This window comes from Helianthus annuus, chromosome 2 (assembly GCF_002127325.2).
Source record: "Helianthus annuus cultivar XRQ/B chromosome 2, HanXRQr2.0-SUNRISE, whole genome shotgun sequence".
Lineage (NCBI taxonomy): Eukaryota > Viridiplantae > Streptophyta > Magnoliopsida > Asterales > Asteraceae > Helianthus > Helianthus annuus.
In genome coordinates, this window is record NC_035434.2 from 172,538,627 (window position 1) to 172,555,116 (window position 16,490).

Sequence of the window (16,490 nt, forward strand, 5' to 3'; positions counted from 1 at the left end):
AGTAGCGCATCAGGTTAGTGATATTAGAATTTGTGTCTTGAGAAATTTTGTATATTGATTGATGTTTGAAATTGATTGTGAGGTCTTTGATTGTGCATTGTATTGCTGATTGATATATGAGATTTTGTTGATTGGCATAAGGTATTAATTAGATAAGATGTGTTTGAAGTTGTGAAGATGAATAAGTGAGACGTGTGTAGCAGATATTAGTGAGTGCACAACACATTAGTTAGGGTTTTGAATTATTGATACAGGTTAGTGATGTTAGAGATTATGTTTTGAGAAAATGTGTAGATTTATTGATGTCTGTGTTTGATTGTGACACCTTTGATTGCGCATGAAATTGCTGGTTATATGAGATTTTGTTGATTGTAGACAAATAAGTTTGAACAGGACTTATTAGATTCACATTTAAGTATAAAAAATGAGAGGTTGTTATAAACTGAATTATATACTGAACGAAAAACTTAAAGGAAAAGGGAAAAAAAAAACAATTTAACACAGAGAAAATGGGAGAGAGAGAGTTGCCACATTTTTTTAAACCAAAAATATAAGGTAACCATGCTTCTAAAATCTACTATACTTTTTAATAACATTTGGTGGAAAATGGACTATATTGGGTAGGTAGTCAAATATGGTTTTTAGGGTCAAAACGGCTATGTTGGGTTGACTCGGGACACTTTTATGAAAAACTTGATGTTTTCGACCTTAATAAACCATTTTTGTAGATGACCAACGTATATCTCTACTTGAGGAATTCTCCAAAGATCCAGAGCAGATTGTTTCATAGAGTTGTAAAGTTGCTCTAAACATACTGGATTTTGAACGATCCGACAAACCATTCGAGGTACTTGGAAGATTAAGTTTCGCTCATTTTATACGAAAAATGTATCGTGTTAAGAGCGATTAGTTTAATCTATGTTTTCTGCAGTACCTCTTTATGTAGGCACCTCAATTGCAGGAGGCAGCATGATGGTTTCACTTTGTTGTGTGTTTTGTTACCATTGAGTACTAAATGGCATACATTTGGATAGAGTTTTGAATGATTTACTCAACATTATTATCTGAATGGTTTTTTAGGGTGTGTTTTATTTATTGATTAGCGTATCGTATTAGGTATGAATGAATACCATTAGCAAGTCAGTTTAATGCCTTCAAAGTTAATGGATTTTTTTTTTTAATAAGCAAGTCATTATTTGAAAATTGGAACAATCAACACTATATTAATATCCATGTTACTAATTTGTTATATTTAGATTGGTCATGATTGTTAAAAAAATATATAATGTATATTTAATGAATAAAGTTTTTGTTGTTTATATTTTCTTATTTAAACTTTTAATTAATTTCTAAATTTAATTAAATGAGTTTGTTTTGCAGGTTCGAATAACTCCATGCGTATATTTTATTATAAAAAATAAAAGTTTTTTTTGTTTCTTGGGTCATTCAATGAGGCAAGTTTCTGCCTCTGGTTCTTGCTCGAAGTTTCTAACCTTACTCGCAACCCAATTACTACAACTTTCAGTTCAAAACAATTATAAAAAAAAATTATGTTCGAAAACATGTATTTTTATTTTATTTAATGACATAGTTCGATTAATATAAAGTAAATGTTTCTACCCGCGAAGTTCGCGGGTGATAACCTACTAATATACAAAGATAAAGCCCTACCTTATCTAGACATTAAACTTAATCCGTTCTTTCTAGGAGATATCTTTATGCGTTGACCTGTGTTTTAGCCATACGAACCTATATGATGTCTTCGATAAGAGTGAATTTCAAGGATTGTCCTTTATCTTTATACTCATTTTCAGGCGCTGCCCTTTATATTTAAAATTGACAAGTTTTGTCCTTTATGTTTTCATATCATACACGTTTTGTCCTTTAGGCCTAACCCAATTAGTTTTTTCAGTTAAATTTGGTCATATGCTTTGCACATGAGGGCATTTTTGTCAATTCAAAGGTTACAGAAGCTTTTAGCTGTAAATCTGTCGTTGAACTTACCTTTGAATTGACAAAAATGCCCTCATGTGCAAAGCATATGACCAAATTTAACTTAAAAACTAACTGGGTTAGGCCTAAAGGACAAAACGTGTACGATATAAAAACATAAAGGACAAAACTCTTCAATTTTGAACATAAAGGACAACGCCTGAAAATGGGCATAAAGATAAAGGACAATCCTTGAAATTCACTCCTCCGATAATATACTCGATCTTTACTTGCTTGTTTTTTAACACTACTTTGTTTCTTGTTTTTCATATGCTCCAGCAGGCAATGATTATCACTCCCTGAAGAATCTCTTTTTTTACTTGGTTTTGAGATACCCATTCATAATCTCTTTCTTTACCCGTTTTTGGGATATCCATTCATGCACATCAAACAGGTCTTTGGTTTCAAAGGGGATATTACACGATGCACTTATAATTCATTATGATTTTCAGATTTCCATTCCTATAGAAATATGTTTTGAGTTTGTCCATAGTAAATAAATCCAAAAACACCTAATAGGAAACTGTCATATCTAAAAACTATCTATTCTTAAAAAAATACCAAAACTTAACCAATAAAAAGACCAAAAAACATTGACAAAACAATGTATTATCATCGCTTTTACATCATTTTTTATAACGAATCTTATTATTTTAAGAAAATGGTATTTATTTCCTAGAAATATAGATCCGAATAACGTAATAATAACTTGGTTTGTAGCCCAAATTAGAGGTCTTGCCTCTTTGAAGAAGACACGGGTTCGTATCTAGACAATGTGTAATTTAATAGTAGGGTAGGTGAGGGTGTGTATTAGTCTTTAAAACAAATAAAGCCCTTAAAACAACTAAAGTAATAATAGTACAACTTTGATTCTTAACAATATTTAAAGTACATACATATGCTAAAAACGTCCAAAATTGTAAAAACAGTATGAATGATTTATAAGTGCCTAAAACATCAATCGACTCGTATACTCGTTCTAATCAAAAGCCTTAAAACATCGGTATTATTTGAGTTGTACTATTAAGATAAACATTAGATATTATTTGAGTTCACATTTATATGATAATAAATAAATTGTAAAAGGCCTTTAAAGAAATTGAGATGATAAATTATCTATATATTAAAAAAGCAACCCAATGAATAGTAACTATTATATATTAAAGGGTAAATTACACTTTTCGTCTTTTATATTTTTATCGAATTGCAATGGATACCCTTTAACTTTAATAATTACAGTCATAATTTTTAACTAAGATAAACATTAGATATTATTTGAGTTCACATTTATGTGATAATAAATAAATTGTAAAAGGCCTTTAAAGAAATTGAGATGATAAAAAACAACCTTAATAATGCTAATAAATAACTCCAGTTTTATTAATGTTAACTAATGAAGTTTAAGAGGGTTATAAAATTGTTTTAAGCTTTTTAGCATTTCAACAACACATTATTCATATGATTATTTTTTCATATATTTGTTTTCTCTATTGTGTGTTCTCAACAACACATTTGTTTTCTCTATTGTGTTTACACAAATGAATAGTAACTATTATATATTAAAGGGTAAATTACACTTTTCGTCTTTTAGATTTTTATCGAATTGCAATGGATACCCTTTAACTTTAATAATTACAGTCATATTTTTTAACTAAGATAAACATTAGATATTATTTGAGTTCACATTTATGTGATAATAAATAAATTGTAAAAGGCCTTTAAAGAAATTGAGATGATAAAAAACAACCTTAATAATGCTAGTAAATAACTCCAGTTTTATTAATGTTAACTAATGAAGTTTAAGAGGGTTATAAAATTGTTTTAAGCTTTTAGCATTTCAACAACACATTATTCATATGATTATTTTTTCATATATTTGTTTTCTCTATTGTGTGTTCTCAACAACACATTTGTTTTCTCTATTGTGTTTACACTAATATTAAAATTTTGATGAACCAACTCTTGGTGAAATCTATAAAACTTTGAAAATCGAAATATTGACCTTAATTTTATTTTCTTATATACCGCTACAGAATCAACTTGTTATATTCACATATTGTACGATCGTTTCCACGACCAAACGAGTCGTTCAGAAGAGTTCTCGATCAATACGAGAGGCGGAAATAAACGTATTGATGTTGATTTAGCTTGATATACACATTAACTGTCTTGTTTATTGATTTGAAAGCGTTTTACAGGCTAGAGACACTTCGGCAGCACCTCGGCTCCCGGAATACAAAGTTACAAATGAAAGACCAAGCACAACTATTTATAGGCAAGCCATTTCGTGCGAAATGGACTTTTCCATTTTGTGTGAAATGGCTGCAACCCATATGATTCTTGTTTTTCTCGATCTTCATGCCCTGATCTATCATACTAGTTACAAGACTCGATAGAAGACGAAGTCGACAGACATATGCGCCAACAGACTCCCCCTTGGATGTTGACGAAGTCTTCGGTACGAGTCTTTAGCATGTCGACTTTTCAGTCTTGATCAGTCTTTTCATTCTTTCCAAAGTGTCTGACATTGTAAGCATCTTCAATCTCTTTCTCTTCTTCTTGTCTTCTGCAGCTAATCTCTCCCTTGGATGTTGATCTTATAATCTTTGAATTCTTCAGCATTAGCAATTTCTGTCTTGAGTATTATTCCAGGATCTGAATCTGGCTCTAACATCGTCAGACTCCCCCTTTCGTCAAGCCGGGATCGCAGTCTGGAATTCGTTATCGCCTTAAGATCGTATCCTGGCTCAAACTCTGCTCAGGCTTTCACAGGATCTAAAACATCTCCTGGCTCTCCGTAGCAACAGGATCAGAAACCTGGCTTTAACCTGCACATCCTCTTCCCAGAACATAAGTTTTTCATATATAACAATTTTAACTTCTGCCTAACCACTTAATCAAAACATTCAAGTTTGGTTTCAACTTAATGAACCATTTAATCTTTTCAAATCAAATCTCATTTCAATCAAACTCTCCCAACCCTATTGTTCATCATGTTTAGCACTTAAAATTTCGAAAATCAGTTTTTCAGCATCAGTTGTTAAAAATCTTTTTGTATTTTCAAAACTTTATACTAAAACACATTCTTTTTGGGTTTTTGTTTTTAATGAAATGCAGTAAAGAAATATTTACAAACAATATTTTTGTGAGTTTGTGTTAGGGAATCATATCAGCTATCGAAAAGTTACAAGTACCGTTAAGCTTTGATTTCATACTCAGAATTAAACAATTCGCTTAGATTGCCGATATACTGATCCTCTTAAGTTTTCATACAAATTTCAATCTGTTCAGGATACGAATTTAGTGTTTTAAGATCTTAACTTATACGCGTGTACCACCTCAGAATATACTCCCGTATCCAGACTACTATATTCAGTCTTACAGGTGAGTGCACACTAATGATATCTGTAAGGGGTAAATGCGAGGCCATGAGAGCTCAGGCTAGAACTTCCGTTCGTACAGAGAGATGATGGCTCGACTTTAGGTGGGTCCCCTTTGGGGATCTTTTTTACAACAGCACATGATTAGCATTTTCAATGTTTCATCACTTTTTATACTGAGGGTGAGCTTTAAGAGTAAAGCAATGTAGAGCATTATACGAGGACTAGGCTATTGCTTCCGCAAAATCAGAAGTCCTGGTATAATACCCCAGATATCATCACGTATAAAGACCTAGTATGTCAGAAATAGAGTCTTTCAAACAGGATTTCAGGGGTTACCTATATATCCGAGAGATATTCCCCACGTAATAAGCAAGTGATGATTTAGGTTTATATCCCGAACAAACTTATTAAATGTGTAAAAACCTACCGACATATCATCAGCGAGATTGCTTAATGCTTTAAAACTTTGCATTTCTTTAGCGTACCGCAACTGTCTAGCTGATGTACTATCATTTTCCCTTTATCACAACAAAACTCATTTTGAATTTTACAATGTTTTTGAATTTTTCTAATTTTTCTAAAAATTTTTACTCCCCCTAAAATCAAAATATGTTTCAATTATGATTTTCTGGGAAAATTTGAAACTGAAAGCAATAAACTATACAAATAACATGACAAACTGATTTGAATTGCTTCAATTTGCCATCCACTTGGCATAAACAATCAGAACTCCCCCTTACAACAAACTATTTTCCCATTATGATTTCAAAACACTTAAGTTTGTTTTAATCAAAATGGTTTTTCTGGAAGATTAGTTTTGTTGTTACCACTTGTAGGATAGGGGATAAACTCATCACTTTATTTTCTCAATCACTTTGTACGAAAGTTAAATCAAGTACAACTTAATGTCCTTGATAAAACATTTCTCAAGAAAGATGCCGATTCCTACTCACCAATTACCAACCTGGGAGTTCCGGCAAGTCAGGATTTTTTTATTTAAAAAGATCCACCCAAGCCTGACGAGCCTTGGTTTGCCAGCTTTTTGTTTTAAATTTCCGTTTGACAATGATGGAAAGTTTGCATCATCTATTGTCGACACGGAAACATCACTTTTTACCTCAATTTGTGGCTCCTCTGATTTTGACGAATCAGATTCATTGCCTGAACGAGGCTCTTCTGACTTTGACGAGTCAGATTCATCGCCAGAAGATGGCTCTTTTGTTTTCAAGAAAACAAATTCATCGCCATTCTTTATTGGAACCGAATCCTTACAAGATTTAGGTTTTCCAAATTTATCAACCTGTGACATGAATGACTTTTCACAGTTTCTTTTATACTCAAAAACTTTGATAAAGACTTTATCTGAAAAATTAACTTTCTTTGATTTTTTACCAATTTGATTAGTGATGTGTGTAAAATGCAACATATAAATTACATCAAATGAGGCATAAAACTAACCCTTTTTAAGTACTAATGTTGGAAAAAGAGTGTTTTTGTCTTCCTTTTTGTATTTTCAGGATGAAATAAGCTCAAATTCACAAAAGAAGCAAAAAGACAGCTAAATCTAACATAAATACAAGAAAAGGAATAAAAGTGGATTGCCCGACCCCTCACGGCATCCTCCCAAGCAAGAATAGAGAAGTCAGAAGACTGAACACGCCCCGTGCTCAGCCAGCACGGGGCCGTGCCCAAGAAGCAGCAGAAAAGACAAACCTATAGAAGCTTCTATTGCCCACCACGGGGCCGTGTCCAGTGAGCACGGGGGCGTGGCGAAAGTACAGCAGGCGCATTAATTGTAATTGCGAATTACAATTAATGAAGAGAGATAGTGTCAGACGGGCACGGGGGCGTGTCCAGCGGACACGGGGCCGTGCCCACCCTTCTGTTCAGCCTATAAATAGGAGTGCTTGGCTTCATTTCAACTCATCCCTTGGCACACCACCTCTCTCACACTTCATCCACCACCCACCACCATCACAACACCATCATCCACCACCATCATCCATTGTCCATCATAGAGTGTGTGAGTCGTCTCGGGATCCAAGATTGATCGTAAGAGTTCTTGACAATCAAGGCCATGTTTGCCTAAGTCTCTTACATCACTTGGTGAAGACAAGTGTTTAGTATAATAGTTTTTATTTTAAATCTTTTGCACTTTTTATTTGGTTTTGTATTAATGACTTTAATAACTAGTTACTTATGTTGAAGGTGATCTTTCCTTATCGTTTGTGATGTGTATAAAATGCAACATATAAATTACATCAAATGAGGCATAAAACTAACCCTTTTTAAGTACTAATGTTGGAAAAAGAATGTTTTTGTCTTCCTTTTGTATTTTCAGGATGAAATGAGCTCAAATACACAAAAGAAGCAAAAAGACAGCTAATTCTAGTATAAATACAAGAAAAGGAACAAAAGTAGATTGCCCGAACCCTCAACGGCATCCTCCCAAGCAAAGAAAAGAAAACAGAAGACTGAACACGCCCCGTGCTCAGCCAGCACGGGGCCGTGCCCAAGAAGCAGCAGAAAAGACAAACCTGTAGAAGCTTCTATTGCCCACCACGGGGCCGTGTCCAGTGAGCACGGGGGCGTGGCGAAAGTACAGCAGGCGCATTAGTTGTAATTGCGAATTACAATTAATGAAGAGAGAGAGTGTCAGACGGGCACGGGGGCGTGTCCAGCGGACACGGGGCCGTGCCCAGCCTTCTGTTCAGCCTATAAATAGGAGTGCTTGGTTTCATTCCAACTCATCCCTTGGCACACTACCTCTCTCACACTTCATCCACCACCCACCACCACCATAACACCATCATCCACCACCATCATCCACCACCATCATCCATTGTCCATCGTAGAGTGTGTGAGTCGTCTCGGGATCCAAGATTGATAGTAAGAGTTCTTGACAATCAAGGCCATGTTTGCCTAAGTCTCTTACATCACTTGGTGAAGACAAGTGTTTAGTATAATACTTTTTATTTTTAATCTTTTGCACTTTTTATTTGGTTTTGTATTAATGACTTTAATAACTAGTTACTTATGTTGAAGGTGATATTTCCTTATCGTTTGTCCGTGGTGTCTCGGCATTATTTTACTGCCTATATAAAATAAAAGATTTTCACCATTCATATCTCCACGGTCTATATGGAGGTATGTTGGCTACCTGGTCGGGGGTTAAGGGAACGGTTTGGTAAGGGTCTTGCCCTTGTTCAGCGTTTAGAGGTCCTGCAAGGGACCTGGGTCAAATTTAGTAGGATCTCCTTCAATGCCCATAGGTATTGGATGGCGGGGATCCAAACTCTTTGACCCCCTCATAAGTCAACTACTATTAATACTATAACCCGGCTATTTAGGACTGTATCCCTGCTGACTCAGACTACTTAGCCGAGGGTAACGTCACCGCCAAAAGCGGGGCCTACCATAATTTGCATTAATAACTTAATTCATTATCTTCTAATAATCCAACCCTTTAGGATTGTATCCTTGCTGACTCAAACTACTGGGTTGAGGGTAACGTCGCCTCCAAAAGAGGGGCCTACTACAATAACTAAGATAATCTCTTAACAAAGTGCAAAAGTGCGAAAATAATCAAAGGTTATACTAATACACGAGTCGGATCTAAGTGATTCATCTTGTCTATCTGTTTTTATTTTATCTTTATTTTTCAGCATTTAGTTAGTTTTTATTTTTCTAGTTTAAAAACCTTTTCTAACCTTTTTGATTTGATTAGACGTTGAGGATAAACCGGTACTAAAAGCTCTTGTGTCTTTGGACGACCTCGGTATCTTACCAACACTATACTACGCCCACGATGGGTGCACTTGCCCATATGTGTGTTTAGTGTTAGTGAATATCGTGTTTTATAAATTTAAAACTTGGCTAAAAGTGTAAAAAGGGTTTAAAAATATACATCAAAAATATATCACACTTCACGCACATCAAGTTTTTGGCGCCGCTGCCGGGACACAAGGATTTTAAGAAAGTTAGGAATCAACGGCCTAATCATATTTTTATTTTTCTTTTTAATTTTTTTAGGATTTTTTAGATTTTCAGCTTCTGCAGAGCTCAGCACGAGCCGTGCCTGGTCGGACACGGGCCGTGCCCAGCATCGTTACTGGCAGTTTTTAGTTTTCCAAGTTACAGAAGGCTGACCACGGGGCCGTGTCGGTGCAACACGGGGTCGTGTCCAACTTTCCAGTAACTGGGATCTGGAAAACAATCTCTGTAACTCCGACCACGGGTCGTGTTCGCTGAACACGGGGCCGTGGTGAACCTTCTGACCAGCATTCTTTTCTGTTTTTATTGCAGGACTTGGAACCAGACGCCAATCCTACCTAGTGTATGAGCTCCAGTTCTAATAAGGACATAAAAGAACCTCTAGAAGAACCCGAACGCTTTCTCAGAAAAAGATTAAAAGCTAAAAACCAAGAGAAAGTTTCGGGTGATCCACCTCCAATGGCGGACCAACGTACCCTCATGGATTATCTACGACCCACTGTAGGTAACCTAGGCGCCGCTATCAATGCTCCGAATGTTGAAGCTAATAACTTCGAACTTCGGCCGCATTTGATACAAATGCTCCAAAACTCCGCAACCTTTCATGGGCTTGCGGACGAGGATCCCCATCTACATATTACTAATTTCTTAGAAATATGTGATACCTTTCGGATCAATGGAGCATCAAATGACGCCATCCGCCTCCGAATGTTTCCTTTCTCACTAAAAGACCGAGCGAAAGCTTGGCTCAACGCCCTCCCAGCTGGATCGGTAAACACCTGGGATGAACTAGCCCAAAAATTTCTATATAAGTATTTCCCTCCCGCTAAAACGGCTAAATTAATGACTGAAATTAATACATATTCACAAGAGGACGGGGAATCCTTATATGAAACTTGGGAAAGGTTCAAGGAACTATTACGCAAGTGTCCACATCATGGCCTTGTGATATGGCAACAAGTATCCACTTTCTATAATGGACTGTTGCCACACACAAGGCAGACACTTGATTCTAGCTCCAGGGGACTTTTAGGTAATCGCCGCCCGCATGAAATATATAACCAAATTGAGGAAATTGCTCAAACCAATTTTCAATGGCACACCCCCCGAGGCAATAAATCCATTGCCCCGGGCGCCCATAAGGTTGATGAAAGCACTTCTTTACAAGCCCAAATCGATGCCCTTTCTTCAAAAATAAAAAAATTAGAAATGACAAAAACAGTCTCGGTTATGGCTTGTGAAGGGTGTGGTGGGCCACATGAAAATTGGAGTTGTATGAAAGAAACGGACGATCAACAAGAATCGGTAAGCTACATTGATAATAGACCTAGGCCGTCGGGTCCTCCAACGGGCACCTACAACCAAGGATGGCGAAACCACCCAAACCTTGGTTGGAGAGAACCGGGCAATAGTAGTAACCAACAAACCCAACGAACAAACTTTCAACAACCAAGAAATGAGTCAAAAAATTTCACTCAACAACAAAGTGGACGAGAAAGGCTTGAAGATACTGTATCTCGCCTCATCTCCGACACTGAAAAGAAAAACTCGGAAAGATTTATACAATTAGAATCAAATTTTAGAAATCAACAAGCTAGTATTCAAAACATAGAAAAACAATTAAATCAAATAGCTCAAAATTTTGCCGAGAGACCACAAGGCGCATTACCTAGCAATACCGAAACAAACCCAAAAGCGCAAGTTCATCTCATCACGCTACGAAACCGCACCGTAGGGCCTGCAGAAGCGCCACCACCGACAGAAGAAATGGTACCCCCGCCTCTGCAGGAGAAGAACTCCCCTCCGTCACCAGAACCTACCAAGGCTCCTCGAGTCCCGTACCCCGGTAGGTTAATTCGTCAAAAGACCAATGAGCAATTCGCAAAGTTCGAAAGTCTATTAAAACAATTGCATGTCAATATTCCTTTTATTGATGTCCTAACCCAAATGCCCAAGTACTCTAAATTCATGAGGGACTTCCTCACTCATAAAAAGAAAACTGAAACTTTGCAATTAGTTAACTTAGGCGAAGAATGCTCTGCCCTCGTACTTAATAAACTTTCCCAAAAGAAAATCGATCCCGGAAGCTTCACGATTCCCTGCTCAATCGGGGAGTCCCCAGTTCGTAATGCACTAGCCGACCTTGGGGCTAGCATTAACCTCATGCCCTCATCAATGTTTAAAAGGCTCGGCCTAGGAACAACGAGTCCTACAAAAATGAGCATACAACTTGCTGACCGATCCGTCAAATTCCCGCAAGGTGTCATCGAAAATGTCTTGGTAAAGGTAAGCAAATTCGTCTATCCAGCCGACTTTGTCATACTCGATATGGAGGAAGACACCGAGGTCCCCCTCATACTAGGGAGACCATTCCTTGCCACCGCACAAGCGGTGGTAGATATGAATGATACACTCACCTTGAGGTACGGGGATGATGAAGTAAAATTCGGAGTTGGGAAGAGAATAGAAGACGACGACCCGGTCAACTACATGAAGGTTATTGATTCAAGTTTGGATGCTGCTCTCCGACGGTGTAACATGGGACGCCAAGCATCCCACTCAGAAAATATATAACCTCATCTTGGGTCTAGCCAAGGACCCTTATAAACGTGGCGCACCACGGAGGCATTCCGCAGAACTATCCTTAGTTTAGTTTAATCTTTTAGTTTTAATTTGCAGGAATAAAACACACTCGCAGTGGTAAAGGATGAAAAAGGGAACGAGAAAAATGGCCCCATGCACAAGAACGAGGCAACCCGACACAAATCTCCTTTACAGAAGGCTCAACACGGGCCGTGCCCAACCAACACGGCCTCGTGCTGAACCACCTGCAGAAAAATGCCCAGTTCAGGTAACTGGATACGGGCCGTGTTCACCAGACACGCCCCCGTGTCCAGGCTTCTGTCTCATTTCTTTAATTTCTGTTACTGGCACCTGAACACGGGGCCGTGTCCGGTCCCCACGGGGCCGTGTCCAGACTGCTAGTAACATAAATCTTTGCTTTTTAACACTACATTACACATCCAATCAACCTAAAAATTTATTTTTGGGACACATTGAGGACAATGTGTAATTTAAGTGTCGGGGGGAAGCTAACACCTTGAAATTTTGCAAGTCCTAACAACAAACCTTACACAAAACTCTATTGGAACCGCTAAACACCCCAAATTTTTTTTTTCAAAATTTTTTTTACTTGTCTAAATTTTAAGTTAGGAGTCCTAAGATTAATAAGGTTATATTTTTACAATTTTACAACCGAGAGCGTCGTAATAACAAGAACCAACATAAGAAAATTGTGAAATGGCATAACAAGTCTAGTTAAAATTTGATTATATATACTTGATCACATTAAAAAAAAACCCCATTCCCACAAAAGTGAGTTTTGAGCCTTTATTGAGCATACAAATTTATATCCTTAGACTAAATGCTCATTTTTTGTTTCTTGTGTGAATAGCCGCTTGGTTCTTACAACTCTAGAACTTGCCACGACGATTCATTCCCGGTCCTTACCAACTTAAACCCAAGAAAAGGAACAAAAGTAGATTGCCCGAACCCTCAACGGTATACTCCCAAGCAAAGAAAAGAAAACAGAAGACTGAACACGCCCCATGCTCAGCCAGGACGGGGCCGTGCCCAAGAAGCAGTAGAAAAGACAAACCTGTAGAAGCTTCTATTGCCCACCACGGGGCCGTGTCCAGTGAGCACGGGGGCGTGGCGAAAGTACAGCAGGCGCATTAATTGTAATTGCGAATTACAATTAATGAAGAGAGAGAGTGTCAGACGGGCACGGGGGCGTGTCCAGCGGACACGGGGCAGTGCCCAGCCTTCTGTTCAGCCTATAAATAGGAGTGCTTGGTTTCATTCCAACTCATCCCTTGGCACACCACCTCTCTCACACTTCATCCACCACCCACCACCACCATAACACCATCATCCACCATCATCATCCATTGTCCATCGTAGAGTGTGTGAGTCGTATCGGGATCCAAGATTGATAGTAAGAGTTCTTGACAATCAAGGCCATGTTTGCCTAAGTCTCTTACATCACTTGGTGAAGACAAGTGTTTAGTATAATACTTTTTATTTTTAATCTTTTGCACTTTTTATTTGGTTTTGTATTAATGACTTTAATAACTAGTTACTTATGTTGAAGGTGATCTTTCCTTATCGTTTGTCCGTGGTGTCTCGGCATTATTTTACTGTCTATATAAAATAAAAGATTTTCACCATTCATATCTCCACGGTCTATATGGAGGTATGTTGACTACCTGGTCGGGGGTTAAGGGAACGGTTTGGTAAGGGTCTTGCCCTTGTTCAGCGTTTAGAGGTCCTGCAAGGGACCTGGGTCAAATTTAGTAGGATCTCTTTCAATGCCCATAGGTATTGGATGGCGGGGATCCAAACTCTTTGACCCCCTCATAAGTCAACTACTATTAATACTACAACCCGGCTATTTAGGACTGTATCCCTGCTGACTCAGACTACTTAGCCGAGGGTAACGTCACCGCCAAAAGCGGGGCCTACCATAATTTGCATTAATAACTTAATTCATTATCTTCCAATAATCCAACCCTTTAGGATTGTATCCTTGCTGACTCAAACTACTGGGTTGAGGGTAACGTCGCCTCCAAAAGAGGGGCCTACTACAATAACTAAGATAATCTCTTAAACAAGTGCAAAAGTGCGAAAATAATCAAAGGTTATACTAATACACGAGTCGGATCCAAGTGATTCATCTTATCTATCTGTTTTTATTTTATCTTTTTTTCAGCATTTAGTTAGTTTTTATTTTTCTAGTTTAAAAACCTTTTCTAACCTTTTTGATTTGATTAGACGTTGAGGATAAACCGGTACTAAAAGCTCTTGTGTCCTTGGACGACCTCGGTATCTTACCAACACTATACTACGCCCACGATGGGTGCACTTGCCCATATGTGTGTTTAGTGTCAGTGAATATCGTGTTTTATAAATTTAAAACTTGGCTAAAAGTGTAAAAAGGGCTTAAAAATATAAATCAAAAATATATCACACTTCACGCACATCAGTTTGTCCGTGGTGTCTTGGCATTATTTTACTGTCTATATAAAATAAAAGATTTTCACCATTCATATCTCCACGGTCTATATGGAGGTATGTTGGCTACCTGGTCGGGGGTTAAGGGAACGGTTTGGTAAGGGTCTTGCCCTTGTTCAGCGTTTAGAGGTCCTGCAAGGGACCTGGGTCAAATTTAGTAGGATCTCCTTCAATGCCTATAGGTATTGGATGGCGGGGATCCAAACTCTTTGACCCCCTCATAAGTTAACTACTATTAATACTATAACCCGGCTATTTAGGACTGTATCCCTGCTGACTCAGACTACTTAGCCGAGGGTAACGTCACTGCCAAAAGCGGGGCCTACCATAATTTGCATTAATAACTTAATTCATTATCTTTCAATAATCCGACCCTTTAGGATTGTATCCTTGCTGACTCAAACTACTGGGTTGAGGGTAACGTCGCCTTCAAAAGAGGGGCCTACTACAATAACTAAGATAATCTCTTAAACAAGTGCAAAAGTGCGAAAATAATCAAAGGTTATACTAATACATGAGTCGGATCCAAGTGATTCATCTTGTCTATCTGTTTTTATTTTTATTTTATTTTTCAGCATTTAGTTAGTTTTTTTATTTTCTTAGTTTAAAAACCTCTTCTAACTTTTTGATTTGATTAGACGTTGAGGATAAACCGGTACTAAAAGCTCTTGTGTCCTTGGACGACCTCGGTATCTTACCAACACTATACTACGTCCACGATGGGTGCACTTGCCCATATGTGTGTTTAGTGTTAGTAAATATCGTGTTTTATAAATTTAAAACTTGGCTAAAAGTGTAAAAAGGGCTTAAATATACATCAAAAACATATACACACTGACACGCATCAAGTTTTTGGCGCCGTTGCCGGGGACACAAGGATTTTAAGAAAGTTAGGAATCAACGGCCTAATCATATTTTTATTTTTCTTTTTAATTTTTAGGATTTTCTTAGTTTTTCAGCTTCTGCAGAGCTCAGCACGGGCCGTGCCCGCTGAACACGCCCCCGTGCTCAATCATTGGAACTGTCAATCCTGTTTTAAGTCAGACAGTAAGCTGAACACGGGGCCGTGCTCACTCAACACGCCCCCGTGCCCAAGATTCACTTACTGAAAACAGAACCGTTAGATCCGGGCGGTTGGTAATTTCTGTCATAAACATGAGTGATAGTAATTCTTTTTACTTTCGGCACTCTTATGGTACGTGGTGTCAATTATGTGGAGGCGAACATGAAGAATTAATATGTTACTTTCTAAATTATAGGCCCCACTACATAGACCCACCAGTTCCTTATAACCTTAAGAGGGGCGAAAGTAAAAATAAGCACTATCTCTCCCTCGAATGCGCCCAGCCAGATATTCTAGGGGAAATGCTCCTTGACGAGTTATTTCAACTAGAAGAACTAATTCTAAATTGGTCAAAAGAACTTAGGAAGGATTTCATTGATCCGCCCCAAGACGATGACCATGAAGAAATGTTGGAACCGCATTCCGACAACCTCGTTGCTCCCAAAAATACCTTCATACCTAGCGAAGACTTGGACGATAGTCGTCCCTGTGCCGATTGTGCCGTGAAGGACTCTCCATCGACTTCGTTCGGTGCATACATAGACCTGAGCGATTCGGCATACACCTTCTTTAACGAGAGCCCGGGAATGGGTTGGACTTGTCCACCTAGAATGAAAATAAGAATTACCCTCACCGACAACCTCTTGCGTTCTCGCCTTAGTCTAGGACAATTAAGGTATCTTAGGCACTTTGGGGTTGTTCCATCCAGTAAGGAACCACCCGATATTAACGAGATCCTTAGGAGTGACAAAACTCCATAAGACAGCCTCCAGACACGGGGCCGTGTCCAGGTCAACACGCCCCCGTGCTCACCTGAAAGATTCTCTGCTGATTATGTCAGAATACGGACAAAATGTGTCAGGATTTTCTCTGCACACGGGGCCGTGTTCAGCGAACACGAGGCCGTGTCCAGTGCACTGTCGTTTTCTTTAAATGCAGCCTGATACCTGCTCATTTTTGACCACTTCACTAGACAGAGATTCCTG

The 16,490-nt window shown here is 38.2% G+C and overlaps 1 non-coding gene across 1 annotated transcript; it reads right to left on the bottom strand.

Moving 5' to 3' along the window:
* Positions 1-10,205: 10,205 nt before the first annotated feature.
* On the bottom strand, positions 10,206-10,312 carry LOC118489826. The gene has a single exon (XR_004887839.1). It is a non-coding gene; the product is annotated as a small nucleolar RNA R71 (small nucleolar RNA).
* Between the last annotated feature and the right edge of the window lie 6,178 nt (positions 10,313-16,490).